Here is a 14,879-nt window from a genome sequence, read left to right on the forward strand (position 1 = left end):
AGCAATAATAGTGGATGAGTGCTTAACATGTTTGCTAGGCATTCTTCCATCTGCTATTTTAATAGAGGATGTTAATCTATTTATTTTAAATTTTATCTTGTGATGTTGTAGAGAATGCAACGTGACAACTTATTTAAAGTAACTATAACCTTTCAAAGAAAAAGATGGAATTACAGTAGGCTTCAGAATGATGGAAAGTGAACTAAAGTGTTAAAAAAAAGAAAACTTCCTGGGTATCATTTTCCAGAAGCATTAGAAAATAAATCTCATGCCTTCAGCACTCAAATCCACTTGAGTAATTTCCAAATTACCAATACTGCCACCTGCATTTTTGTTTATTCACTGGAATCTTGAGTACGCCTATAGATGAAGTTGTAATAGCCACGTGTTCCATTGTACTTCTAATAACCTCATCTTTAGGTGTCATAAGGCTTATATTCAATGCTATTTTTGAGTTGCAGGTTTTTCTGGCCTGTGTCTGCTACTCAAGGGTGTCAGTCAATTTTTGCTAATTTTCTAGGTGGGCAATTATTTGTAACCAAACAAAATTCTACATTTTATATCATACCTTGTTCATAAAACACATGCTTTCATAGCATGGCCAATGTGAAGAAATTTTAAACTTTGTTGCAAAGTTATGAATAGTTATAATAATTATGGATAAATATAGTAACAAACACAGTAACCTTCTGCACCAAAATAAACTGTTAATCATGTGATTGCACTAATGTATTTCATTAACGCTTAAGGCAGCACATTAAAAATAGTATTAAACAAAAACAATGTACCTCAGCTATGTAAAATATTAGCATGTGAGGAAGTAAATCTAATTTTCTAATTGCTTGCATTGAGCAGTGATCAATTTAACATGAGAGTCTTTAAACAAGGAATTTTTCAATAGTCATGAATGAAAACAAGACAATATATGGTAAAAGTTCAAAATATCATAAATGAACAGAAAATGTTCACCAAATGTAAACCTGGTTCATCATAATCATGTTCTAATGGTTGAAATGAGTAATCCAACAAATGTTAAAATTCTATGAAGAACCTTGAGGGCAACACAGGTCTCCATTCATACAGCTATGCCCCAAAGACCAGCATGAGATATCTTGCTTCATTCGGTATCACACTAAAAGAGACTAAATAATCTGTAACCTACTGCCAGGTGCAGTGTGTTATTTCCTTTAGATTATCAGTGCATTTCCTGGGCAATTACTTGTGGAAACTCTTGGCTTGTAACTTTTTTTCAAGGGAGGTATGTGGAAGGAGAATGATTCCAAGTATGAAACATGAATGTTTTTGACTGGTTTAAATTTTCCAGGATCTAAAAAAGTGACAGATGTTTTATACCTTGAACACATTTAAAGAGTGATGCTTGATATACTAAAGAATTTCAATATAATGGTAATCATAATAATTATATAAGTATGTTACTGTCTACATTTAAATAAAACTCAGTGTCATATGGCACAAAAATTAATGATGATTATCTATCACTAACACTCAATTTGGCACTGGTTATGGACAAAGATGAGAAATAACTAAATTGTACAGAATAACAGATTCTGGGGTGTCATTCAGGTTATAGGTGTTTTCTGTCAGGCAAAAAATTGTATTTTGGATGGAAGAGTTTTTTCTCAAAAAAGAAGAGAGCCAAATTCCCTTAGTCATTCTGGCAGAATCCCTCAGGAAGTTCAGTTGGAGTTTGGCAGAATAACAACAACTTGCAGTTATATAGCATCTTTAACATAGTAAAAAATCCCAAGGTGCTTCACAGGAGCATTAGCAAACAAAATTTGAGACTGAACTACATAAGGTGATGTTAGGATAAATAATTAAAAGCTTGACCAAAGAGGTAGGTTTTAAGTAGAATTTTAAAGGAGGAGGGAGAGACAGAGAGGCTTAAGGAGGGAATCCCAGAGCCTAGACTCAAGCCAGCTGAAGGCATGCCCTCCAATGGTAGAGCGATTAAAACTGGGGATGTGTAAGAGGTCAGAACTGGAGAAGTCCAAAGATCTTGGAGAGTTGTAGAGCTGGAAGAGGCAAACATGCCAACCCCACTGTTCCATAAATCAGCAGGCAAACTATTAAAAATGAAAAGAGTTAGTATTAAAATCATGAGTTGCTTTTTTTCAAACATAAAAAAATATAGATTGACAATTGGTTTATAAATCTCATTATTTATTTTGCAACAGATTAGAGATTTTTACAAAAACAACATGACTGCATCTGAAAATGCTTGATTAATTTTTTAAAAAATCCTACCTATTATTGCCATGTTGGTATGCATCTCAGCTCTGAGAAATATATTTTACTTAAAAAAAGTACTTCTGGAAAAAAAGTGCCAGCTGTTAAATGACAGATAGAAAGAAAGAACTTTCATTTATATAGCACCTTTCATTACCTCAGGACATCGAAGGTTTATTTAGATTATTCAGATGTTTCGAGGTGTTTTAAAAAGGGCATTGCCATCTTGTAAGACAAAAGCTCTACCAAGTCAAATTGATGATATCCAAAAATGTGGGCAATAGTTTATTCCTTTGAGTAGATATGCTTTTGGACATTTTCAAATCTTACATCTTAAATTAGAAGCCGTTCAGTGGTACAGGTATTGTAAAAAAAAAGAGGTGGGCATAATAGCTATTATGTTGTCAAAAATGGATTGTACCTATTGAGCTTTTCTCTTATACAAGATCAGACCTTGAAAGGTGTTACTTTTTAAGCAATAGCACTTTCTTAATTAAATTTGCAGATCCATAAAAAGTCAGAAACTGAGTCAATCAATTGTAAAATAAAGTGGTAGACTTCCAAACGATTACAAGAGTAATTTGTGATTAAATTTTCACATTCAGCTGGGTTGATGCTGCTAATTAAGTTGTACTCTTTCCTCCAGTATAAGACCTTTGTTCTCACTGCTGTGATCAATGAATTCTGTGCAGGCTTATTTTGGTTTCTTGTGCTGTGACCTGTTTTTCTCTTATAACTTAGAAGTAGATGCATGGCAAAATGCTGGTACTTTCTGTGCAAGTTGGCACCATAGCAACAATCAGGTGATGAAACTATCACATGGCTTTTCTATAAGTGGCATTGTCCTGTGCAGCAGGATCTCACAAGGCAACCTATACGAGTGCCAAGTACTCGACAACTTTCAGTGAGACTATCAGGTGAAACAGGCCAATCCCCAAGAAGGTCTTTCTTATCATCATCCCACAAAAAACATTCATATATTAAACTCTTTTTGTCCATAGACAATATCTAAAGCAAAGTATGAATTTACAACTTTAAAATCCATGTACATAGAAAGTTAGATTAAGCATTCAATAGCTTCAATAACAACCTCTTTCTGATCTGATAATGCCCATCTCTACCCTTTTCAATCCCACCACTATCTCTGATTGATCACTCTGCTTGTCTGACATCCAGTACTTGGTGAGAAGAAATTTCCTCCAGTTAAATACTGGGAAGACCAAAGCCATTGACTTCAGTTCCTGCCACGAACTCTGTTCTCTAGCCAATGACTCCCTGGTCATTGTCTGATGCTAAACCTGACCCTTCGCTGCTTTGGCATCCTATTTGAACTTGAGATGAACTTCCATCCACATGCCTGCTCCATCACCAAGAACACAAGCTTCCAACTTTGTTACATCGCCTGTCGCTGCCCTTGTCTCAACTCATTTGCTGCTAAAACCCTCATGCCTTTGTTACCTCTAGGCTTGACTATTCCAATATTTTCCTGGCTGGTCCTCCATTTTCCACCCTCCATAAACTTGAACTCACCAAAACTGAGTTTTCTATATCCCAACTTGCACCAAGTCCTCTTCACTCATCACCAGTGAGCTCACATTGGTATTTGGTCTGGCAAGGCTTCAGTTTTAAATTCTTATCCTAGTTTTCAAATCCTTCCATGGCCACACCCCTCCCTATTGCTGTAGCTTCTCAGACATATCAACTCTCGCAAAATTATCACCAGTAAAATTAAACTTCTTTTGCGATCTTGCGGGCAAGCTCCAAAATCTCAAGAGTTTTCAGAAATACGTCCATCTTGGGGTAAGAGGCCTAGATGACACCTTCTGATGGAGCCAGGAGCCATTTGCTTTTCTTTTTATAAATATGTTCAGCTCCGTGCAAGGGACCCAGCGCCAGGCCAATATGGTCAAATCCTGAACCGGCAAGTACAGCTTCTCTAGCTGCAGAAAGAGGATTAGCCCCCAGCAGCCTGCGCTGAAAAATATCAGACTTCTTAAACTATTGAATGCTTAATCTAACTTTCTATGTACATGGATTTTAAAGTTGTAAATTCATACTTTGCTTTAGATATTGTCTATGGACAAAAAGAGTTTAATGTATGAATGTTTTTTGTGGGATGATGATAAGAAAGACCTTCTTGGTGATTGGCCTGTTTCACCTGATAGTCTCACTGAAAGTTGTCGAGTACTTGGCACTCGTATAGGTTGCTTTGTGAGATCCTGCTGCACAGGACAATGCCACTTTTAGAAAAGCCATGTGATAGTTTCATCACCTGATTGTTGCTATGATGCCAACTTGGCACAGAAAGTACCAGCATTTTGCCATGCATCTACTTCTAAGTTATAAGAGAAAAACAGTTATGACAGTCCCCCTCAGGCTCCTCAGCTGGTATGCCTGCTTGAGGTCAAATATTGAGAGGCATGCCATCTGAATCTGGCGTTGACTCACCTTCCTGAATGAAGGACATTGAATCTTTCCCTGTGCTGCAGCAAGTCCCTCCGGACCATAGTCTCACTGCTCACCGTCTCAGGCACCTCTATCCAGGTGTTCTCCTCCCACCATCCAGGGAGAGAACCTCACTCCCCTCCCTCACTGCCTCCAGGATGACCTCCAGGTTGGCATCTGCAATGCAAGGGGTAGCCCTGCCCTGGCATCCAGTCCAGCCTGGGTTCCAGACTCCTGCCCTTGCTGCTGTTACAAATGAGCAATATGCTTAGCATATATAAAATCAGCTTGAAATAGCAAAAGGAATAGTTTAGTGCTGTAAGTTTCATTTTACTGAAAACTGCTCTTTTGTTGCCATTGAAACAAAGCTAGTGAGATAATTAGGACAGAATATTATGGGGTGGGGGGGAAGGGGTTGGACAGCTTGCCCCCCAACCCGAACCTGGGAAGCAAAGTCAGTGTGTAGCTGACCTGCTCACAAACATAACATGCTGCGAGCAGGCTAAACAGGGGCAGAGTGGGACTTTCGCCCCTCACTGGGGAGGAAGTCTCGCCCTCTGGAGCTGCTAGCCAATAGAATGGCCAGCAGCTCCATCAGTCCCAGCAGCACCAAGAGCACATTAGTGAGAACTGTCAGGACTGCAACGAAGAGGAAGAAGAAGGCCCAATGGATTCCTGGAAACAGGTAAGTCTGGGATCTTGGTCAGGAAGGATTTGGGCAGGTTAGGGAGGGGGCAGGGGGATGGGGGTGGTTGGTTTAAGGCAGTAGGAGGGAGTAAGAAAGGGGAGCTTCTATCTAAGGGTGGGGCTACCCCACCCCCTAGCCACGATCCACAAAGGACAGCCCTAAAGATAGACCCGTCACTTCCCACCCTTTGAAGAATTAAAAAAAAAAATCAGGCTGCCCACTCCTGCCCGACTGCCCACGCCAACTGTTTTATGGCGTGGGCAACTTATTATAAGGATCAATTGGCGTGGTAACAATATGGCGAAAACAGCAATCTGCCCACTCCACTGTAATATGGGGGTGAGCCCGGGGGTGGGTGGGAAGGTGGGGGGGTGCCAAACCATCGCTGAAAACACGCCTGACGAGGGCACATAAAATGGAGCCCTTAGTCTTAGGTAATCCAAAAAGGGTTCCATGGATACCCAAGGCCTCTTGCAATAGTGGGAGAGGAACTAGTAGATGCTTAAAACAAATAACCAAAGGAGAAAGCTGTCTAATGCTTTTCATTTAACCTTGCCTTAATCAAGATGCTTGCTGAAGTACGTGAGTTTGTTAGTATGTGGGAGTACAATAGAAGTAGAATGTAGAGAAGGGGATGGCATAGTGGTAATGTTAAAAGACTAGTAATCCAGAACCCAATCAAACACTCTGGGGACATTGGTTCAGATCCCACCATGGCAACTGGTGGAATTTGAATTCAATGAATAAATCTGGAATTAAAAGCTAGTGTCAGTAATGGTGAAGATGAAACCATTATCAATTGTCATAAAAAACCCATCTGGTTCACTAATGCCCTTTAGGGGAAGGAAATTTGCCATCCTTACCTGGTCTGACCTACATGTGACTCCAGACCCACAGCAAATTGGTTGGCTCTTAAATGCCCTCTGAAATGGTCTAGCAAGCCAATCAGTTGTTTCAAACCATTATAAACTCTGAAAGTGGATGGACCATCGGGCAACAACTTAGGCATTGGAAATGACTATGTCTAACCAAGCGTTGACCCATCAATGTCCTCCTTACTAACATCTGGGGACTTGTGCCAAAATTCAGAGAGCTGTCTACCATTTCCATTAAGCCGGGAGATCAACCCTGTTTCAATGCAGAGTGCAGGAGGGTATGTCAGGAGCAGCCCCAGGCAGACAGAGCTAAATTATTTCACAACCAATGGATCAGATCTAAGCTCTGCAGTCCTGCCACATCCAGCTGTGAATGGTGGTGGACAACTAACAGGAGGGGGAGTCTCCACAAATAACCCCACCCACAACCATAGGGAAGCCCAGTGCAACACTGCAAAAGACAAGGCCGAAGCATTTGCAGCCCGGCAGCCAGAAGTACCGGGTGGATGATCCATCTCAGTCTCCTCCTGAGATCCCCAGCATCACAGAGTAAGGGGCGCACGAGGAGACAGGAGACTATGCCTGAGTGAGACAGATACCGAGTGAGGAGCGAATTAAGTTCATGTGGGAATTCAGTGCACGGGAGAAAGAGGCGCTTTAAGTAACATTTATTTCAACTTGTAAAATGTGTTAAGTATTAGTCAGATTTATCAGTAACAGTAAGGTTTATCAATAGTTTTAAGGTCTATTAAGTAAAGAACGAGCTAAATAAAGTTACTATAAGTAAACCAGAGTAAAATAAAGTTAACATAAGTGTAGTAAAGTTAAAACATGGCAGGGCAGCTCGGTCGTGTAGAATGCATGTCCTGTTGTATGTGGGAAGTTGTGGACACTGCTGGTGACCTAGATGACCACATATGCAGCAAGTGTCACCAGCTACAGAAACTTAAGCTCCAGGAGTCCCCTGAGGTCCCACTTGCTAATCAGTTTTCCATTTTGGATGCTGGTGAGAGCATTGGTTCTTCAGAGGAGTGCAGTCAGAGCCAAGTTTGTGGCACCATGGGCAGCTCAGCTGTACAGGAGGGGAAAAAGAAGATGGGAGGAGCAGTAGTGATAGGGGATTCATTAGTTATGGGAACAGACAAGTATTTCTGTGGCCTTAGATGTGGCCAAAGTCAAGGATGTCACAGAGCGGCTACAGGGAATTCTTCTGGGGGAGGGTGAACAGCCAGAAATCTTGGTCCACGTTGATACCAATGATTTAGTTAGGAAGGGGGATGAGGTTCTGAAAGTATATTTCAGGGAGCTAGGAAGGAGATTGAAAAGAAGGACCTCTAAAGATGTAACCTCAGGATTACTTCCAGTCCCACGTGCTATTGAACATATAAAAGAGAATTGAGCTAGAGAACTGGTGCAGGAGGGAGGGCATCAAATTCCTGAGGTATCGAGACCAGTTCTGGGGCAGAAGGGATCTGTACAAGATGGACAGGTTACATCTTAGTAGGAGCGGGACTAACATCCTCACAGGGACATTTGCTTGTGCTGCTGGGGAGTGTTTAAACTAGATTGGCAGGGGTATGGGAACCTGAGAGGGAGCTCAGATTAAAGGGAAGCAAAACTGGTAAAAGTAAGTAGAAAAGTGGGAAGCAAAAATAGAAGACAGACAATGCATAAGCAAGCATCCAATAGGATTAGAATAGAGAATAAAGTTAAAAAAGCAGAATTAAAGGTACTCGATCTGAATGCACGTAGCATTTGCAAAAAGGCTGATGATTTGAATGCACAAAGTGAGGTAAATGGGTATGATTTAATTGCCATTAAGGAGTCATGGTTACAGGGTGACCAAGATTGGGAACTAAATATCCAAGATATTCATCATTTAGGAGGGATAGATGAAAAGGAAAAGGAGGTGGGGTAGCACTCTTAATAAGGGATGAGATCAATACATTAGTAAGAGAGGATCTTAGATTGAAGAATCAAGATGTAGAATCAATTTGGGTGGAGCTAAGAAACAGCAAGGGGCAGCAAACATTGGGTGGGAGTTGTTTATAGGCCACCAATCCGTAGTGGTAATGTTAGGCACGTTATAAATCAGGAAATTAGAGATGCATGTAACACGGGTAATACAGTAATAATGGGCTACTTCAATTTATACACAGACTGGGTTAACCAAATCACCACTAATGTTCTGGAGGAGAAATTCTTGGAGTGTGTACACGATGGGTTTCTGGAGCAGTACATTAAGGAGCCAACTAGGGAACAAGCTGTTTTGGCTTTAGTATTGTGTAATGAGAAAGGGATAATTAATAACCTTGCTGTAAATGAGCCTTTGGGAAATAGTGACCATAATATGATAGAAATTTGCATTAAATTTGAATGTAATATAGTTCATTTTGAAACTAGGGTCTTAAATCTGAAGAAAGGAAACTATGAAGGTCTGAGGGACAAGTTGGCTATGGGGGAATTGGGAAAATACACTAAAATATTTGGTAGTAGACAGGCAATGGCTAGTATTTAAAGAAATACTATATAGTCTACAACAGATATACATTCCTCTGAGGCACAAACATCCAAAGGGAAAGGTAAATCAACTGTGGTTAAAGAACAAAATTAAAGATTGCATTACATTAAAGGAAATGGCTTCTAAGGATGTCAGGAAAAGTAGTAAGCCTGACGACTGGGAGCAGTTGAGGACTAAGATTAAAGGGAAGCAAAACTGGTAAATGAGGACTAAGATACAAGCAAAATACTGTGGATTCTGGAAACCTGAAATAAAAACAGAAAATGCTGAAAAAACTCAGCAGGTCTGACTGCATCTTTGGAGAGAGAAACAGAGTTAATGTTTTGAGCCTGTATGGCCCTTCTTCAAAGCAAGAAGGGTCATATAAACTCATAACATTAACTCTATTTCTCTCTCCACAGATGCTGTCAGACCCGATGAGTTTTTCCAGCATTTTTTGTTTTTATAAAGGAAGACCAAGACACTGATTAAGAAAGGGAAAATAGAATGTGAATGCAAACTAATGAGAAACATAAAGGCAGACTGCAGAAGCCTCTTTAGGTACTTGAAAAGGAAAAGATTAGCTAGGACAAATGTGGGTCCATTACAGGTGGACACAGGACCATTGGTAGTGGAGAACAGGAAAATGGAGGAGAAACAAAACAGTTATTTTGTGTCTCTCTTCATGGAAGATGATACAGAAAATCTCCCAGATATGCTAGGCTACCGAGGGACTTGTGAAACTTAAGAACTAAAAGAAATTAGTATTAGTAAAGAGGTAGCACTTGAAAAGTTAACTCGATTGGAGGTTAATAAATCCCCTAGATCAAATGAACTTCATCCCAGGATGTTGAAGGAGGTGTCTAGAGAGATAGTTAATGCTTTGGTGGTTATCTTTCAAAATTCTTTAGATTCTGGAAAGGTTTCTGCAGACTGGAAAGTAGCAAACGTAACCCCACTACTTAAGAAGCGAAGAAGAGGGAGAATGAAGAACTACAGACCTGTTAGTTTGGTGTCAGTAGTAAGGAAAATGTTAGAATTTCTTAAAAAAGGATATGACAACTAGACACTTAGAAAGGAATGGTAAAGTTGGGCAGAGTCAACATGGATTTATGAAAGTGAAATCATGTTTGACAAACTTGTTGGAGTTGGTTGGGAATGTTATCTGTAGCATAGATAAAGGAGAACCAGTGCATGTGGTGTATTTGGATTTTCAGAAGGTTTTTGATAAGGACTCTCACAGGAGGTTAGTGAATAAAATTGGAGTGCATGGGATTGGGGGAAATACACTAGTATGATTGAGAATTGGTTAAAAGACAGAAAACAGAGAGTAGGAATAAATGGATCATTCTCAGGCTGTTACTAATGGGACACCACAAGGATCAGTGCTAGGTCCACAGCTGTTCACAATCTATATAAATGATTTGGATGCGGGGACCAATTGTAATATTTCCAGAATTGCTGATGACACCAAAGTGGATGGCAATGTAAGTTGTGAAGAGGATGCAAGGAAGCTTCAATAGACTTGGGCAGGCTAAGTGAATGAGCTAGAACATGGCAGATGGAATATAATATAAAAAGTTTGAAGTTATTCACTTTGGTAGAAAAAGCAAGAAGGCAGAGTATTTCTTAAATGGTGAGACGTTGGGAAGTGCAGGGGTCCAAAGGGACCTGGGTGTCCTTGTTCATGAGTCACTAAAAACTGGTATGCTGGCCTTCACCGTGTCGGGACTCGAGTACAGGAGTAAGGATGTCTTGTAGTTATATAGAGCCTTGTTGAGACCTCACCAGGAGTATTATGCACAAATTTGGTCCCCTTACCTAAGGAAGGATATATTTGCCATAGAAGGAGTGCAACCAAGGTCACCAGATTAATCCCTGGGATGGCAAGATTGTCTTATGAGGAGAGATTGAGGAGACTGGGTCCGTATTCCCTAGAGTTTCGAAGAATGAGGAGTGACCTCATTGAAACCCACAAAATATTTACAGGGCGTGACAGGCTGGATGTAGATAGAATGTTTCCCCTGGCTGGTGAGTCTAAAACCAGGGGACATAATCTCAGCATAAGGGGCAGACCATTTAAGACTGAGATGAGGAGGAATTTCTTCACTCAGAGTGTGGTGAATCTTTGGAATTTTCTACCCCAGAGGACCGTGGAAGCTCAATCATTGAGCATGTTCAAGACAGAAATCGATAGATTTCTGGAGACTATGGGCATCAAGGGATATGGAGATTGTGCAGGAAAGTGGCATTCAGGTAGATGATCAGCCATGATCAAATTGAATGTTGTAACAGGCTCGATGGGCCAAATGGTCTACTCCTGTTCCTATGTTCTTCAGTCAATTTAATTCACTTCATGTGCTATCAAGATACAGCTGAAGACACTGGATACTGCAAAGCCAATGGGCCCTGACAACATTCCAGCAATACTACTGAAGACGTGCCCAGAACTAGCCATGCCCCTAGTCAAACTGTGCCAGTACAGTTGCAACACTGATCGTTACCTGACAATGAGGAAAATTTCCCAGGTATGTCCTGTCCACAAAAAAAAGGACAAATCCACTCCAGACAATTACTGTCTCGTCAATCTACTCTCGATCATCAGCAAAGTGATGGAAGGTGTCATCGACAATGCTGTCAAGCAGCACTTATACAGCAATAACCTACTCGCTGACCCTCAGTTTGAGTTCTGCCAAGGCCTCTCAGCCTTTGACCTCTTTATAACCTTGGTCCAAACATGGGCAAAAGAACTGAACTCAAGAGGTGAGGTGAGAGTCACTACCTTGGATATCAAGGCCAAATTTGATCGAGTATGACACCAAGGAGGCCTAGAAAAACAGAAGTCATTGGGAATAAATGGGCAAACTCGCTAATGATGGTGACCAGAATTGTACACAAGATACCAGCTGTGGCCTAACCAGCGTTTTATACAGTTCCATCATTACATCCCTGCTTTTGTATTCTATTCCTCATCCAATAAAGGAAAGCATTCCATATGATTTCTTTGCCACCTTATCCACCTGTCGTGCCACGTTCAGGAACCTGTGGACATGCACTCCAAGGCCTCCCACTTCCTCTACCCCTCCCAATATTCTCCTATTTATCATGTATCCCCTAGCTTTATTTGCCTTCCCCAAATGCATTACCTCACATTTCTCTGGATTGAATTCCATTTGCCACTTTTCCTCTCACTCAACCAGAACACTGATATCACTCTGGAGTTGACAGCTGTCCTTTTCACTATCAACCATGTGGCCAACTTTTGTGTCATCTGCAAATCTCCCAACCATGCCACCCACATTTAAGTTCAAATCATTAATATATACAACAAACAGCAAGGGACCCAACACTGAGCCCTGTGGAACACCACTGGAAACTGCTCTCCATTCGCAAAAACATCCGTTGACTGTTTCCTGTTGCTGAGCCAATTTTGGATCCAACTCACCATATTCCTCTGCAGCTCATGGGCTTTTACTTTCTGACCATTGTGCCATGCGGGACCTTGTCAAATGCCTTACTAAAATCTATGTAGACAACCTTCACTACACTACCCTCATCATTCCTTCTCGTTAATTCCTCAAAAAAATTGACTAAATTAGTAAGGCACGACCTTCCCCTTACAAAACCATGCTGACTATCCTTGATTAATCCATTCTTTTCTAAGTGACAATTTATCATGTCTCTCATAATTGATTCTAATAATTTGCCCACCACCAAAGTCAGATGCACCAGCCTATAATTATTTGGTCTATCCCTCGCACCCTTTTTAAATAATGGTACCACAGTTGCAGACCTCTGATACCTTGCTTGTATCTAGTGAAGATTGGAAAATGGTCCTCAGAGCATCCATTATTTCCTCGCTGGCTTCCTTTAATATTCAGGGATACAATCCATCTGGCCCTGGTGATCTATCCACCTTCAATGATGTCAGTCCCTCCAGTACTGCCTCTCTCCTTATGCTTATGGTATCTAATATTTCACACTTCTCCTCTTTAAATAGAATATCTGCATCATCCCTCTCTTTAGTGATGACAAAGACAAAGTTCTTATTGAGAACTCTGCCCATATCTTCAGCATCAGCGCACAAGTTACTATGTACATTTCTGATAGGCCCTACCCTTTCCATAGTTATTCTCTTGCTCTTAATGTACTGGTAAAACATTGCATTTTCTTTGATTTTACCTGCCAATATTTTTTTCATATCCTCTCTTTGCTTTCCTAATTTCCTTTTTCACTTCTTCCCTGTAATTTCTATATTCCTTTAGGCTTTCTACAGTATTAAGCTTTTCGTGAATGTCATAAGCTTTCTTTTTACAATTTTATCTTACCCAATATGTTTCTGGATAACCAGGGGACTCTAGATTTGGCAGTACCACCCTTTCTCTTTGTGGGGACATGTCTACACTCTGCCTATAGAATCTCACTTTTGAATGCCTCCCACTGGTGTGTCACTGATTTCTCTTCTAGTAGCTGTATCCAGATCGCCTCTCAGCTTCATAAAATTTGTCTTTCCCCATTTTAGAACTTTTATTCCTGTTCTTTCTTTATCCTTTTCCATAATTAAACTAAATCTAATTGTATTATTGTCACTTGTCATGGTCATGTTTTGCAATATAACTAGTAACGTTATATCCTGTCTTAATCTCTTATTAAAAACTCACCATCCCACCATCTTAAATTATATTTTCATTTCTCTCAATATTATTTGAATACAATAATAAGGATGTCTGTGGTACATGTACAAGGACATGTTTTTAAATCAATTTTAAAACTTTTATTTTATCTTAATTTGCTTTTGGAAACCTCATCCCGTCCGTGGATGAGGTTTCCAAAAAATGCAAAGGCTGCTTGACCTTTCCGCCTGCCCACCAACTGTTAGGTTGGACGGGCAGTGAAAAATTTAAGTTAATTGATTACTTAGTGGCCTTAACAGGCCTTTTAATTGTCGGTGGGCGCGCTGCCGACTCTGGCGTGTGCCCACCAACCAAACTATTGCGCGGCTGCACGTTGACATCGGCACGCATCATTTCACGCTCGAACGGGTCAGGCGCACGCCTGCTCGCCGAGCGAAAATTTCTGCCCTGAGTGTGTGGCATTGCACCATATGAGGTGCACTTGAATCCTGATTGATTGATTGGTTGATTGATTGGATAGTGATAACTCTCAAGTACCTTTCTAAGATTAATGCAAAGATTCACAAAGATTAACATTCTCACACTTCTCCATGTATAATATAACTCACGAATCAGTAAAAAAGCAGCCATTATAATGGCTGCCGTGGTTTGCTTAAATCAAGCCCGCAATTGTTCAAACCCGCACCCCTGGCCGCTAATTGGCCGCCCAACCTACCCTCCAGCCAATTAACAGGCTGCCCTGTGAAAATAAGGCCTGTGACTGCTTCCTCCTGGGGATGAGATTGGAATCCGGAAACAGTCCTGATTGTAGTACAAAGGGTTAATAGATGGAATATGCTAATGTATGACAAAGATGATGATTTACCCCTGACGTCAGTAAGTCATGTATTAGACTCTCTCAAGGGAAGTTGGAACACGGTGCCTAGGAGTAACAGGCCTACTCTGTAACCTGTTTAGGTGTAGTACTAATAAACAGTCTTAAACAGATACCAGAGTATGTCTACAGCCTGTCTACTAACCAAGAACCATGCCTGGAGTCCAAAGTAGAAGGACCATCTCAGAACATGGTGGCAGTAGTGGAGACATTGATGTAAAAAACACATTGAAGTTATTGAAGAAACCACGGAGTGAAGAACATCTTGATAGCAGCTTGTAACAATTGATGGAAGAAGGAGGCACACTGAACAAAGCTAACAATGACCATCCCTGGTGAGCAGTCCCTGTCCCTACCCCACCCAACTGACTGCCTTGAGGGTACGCAAAATGATCAGCAGTGGGAGTTATGGAAATGCTATTTCCTCTGGCATCGAGCAGTATCAGGCCTTCATGAAAGAAAAAGCAAAAGCTTAAAATCAGTTCCTTTCTTTATGCTGTAGGTCCAGTAGTGGATGATGTTCTCCTAAGGCAGGGGTTGTAGGAGTCCTTGAGACCATTCTAAAAGCCTTTGACATTTATTTTAGCCTGAAGAGAAACTTAGTAATCGAATG

Source organism: Cetorhinus maximus, chromosome 8 (genome assembly GCF_964194155.1).
Source record: "Cetorhinus maximus chromosome 8, sCetMax3.hap1.1, whole genome shotgun sequence".
Taxonomy (NCBI): Eukaryota; Metazoa; Chordata; class Chondrichthyes; order Lamniformes; family Cetorhinidae; genus Cetorhinus; species Cetorhinus maximus.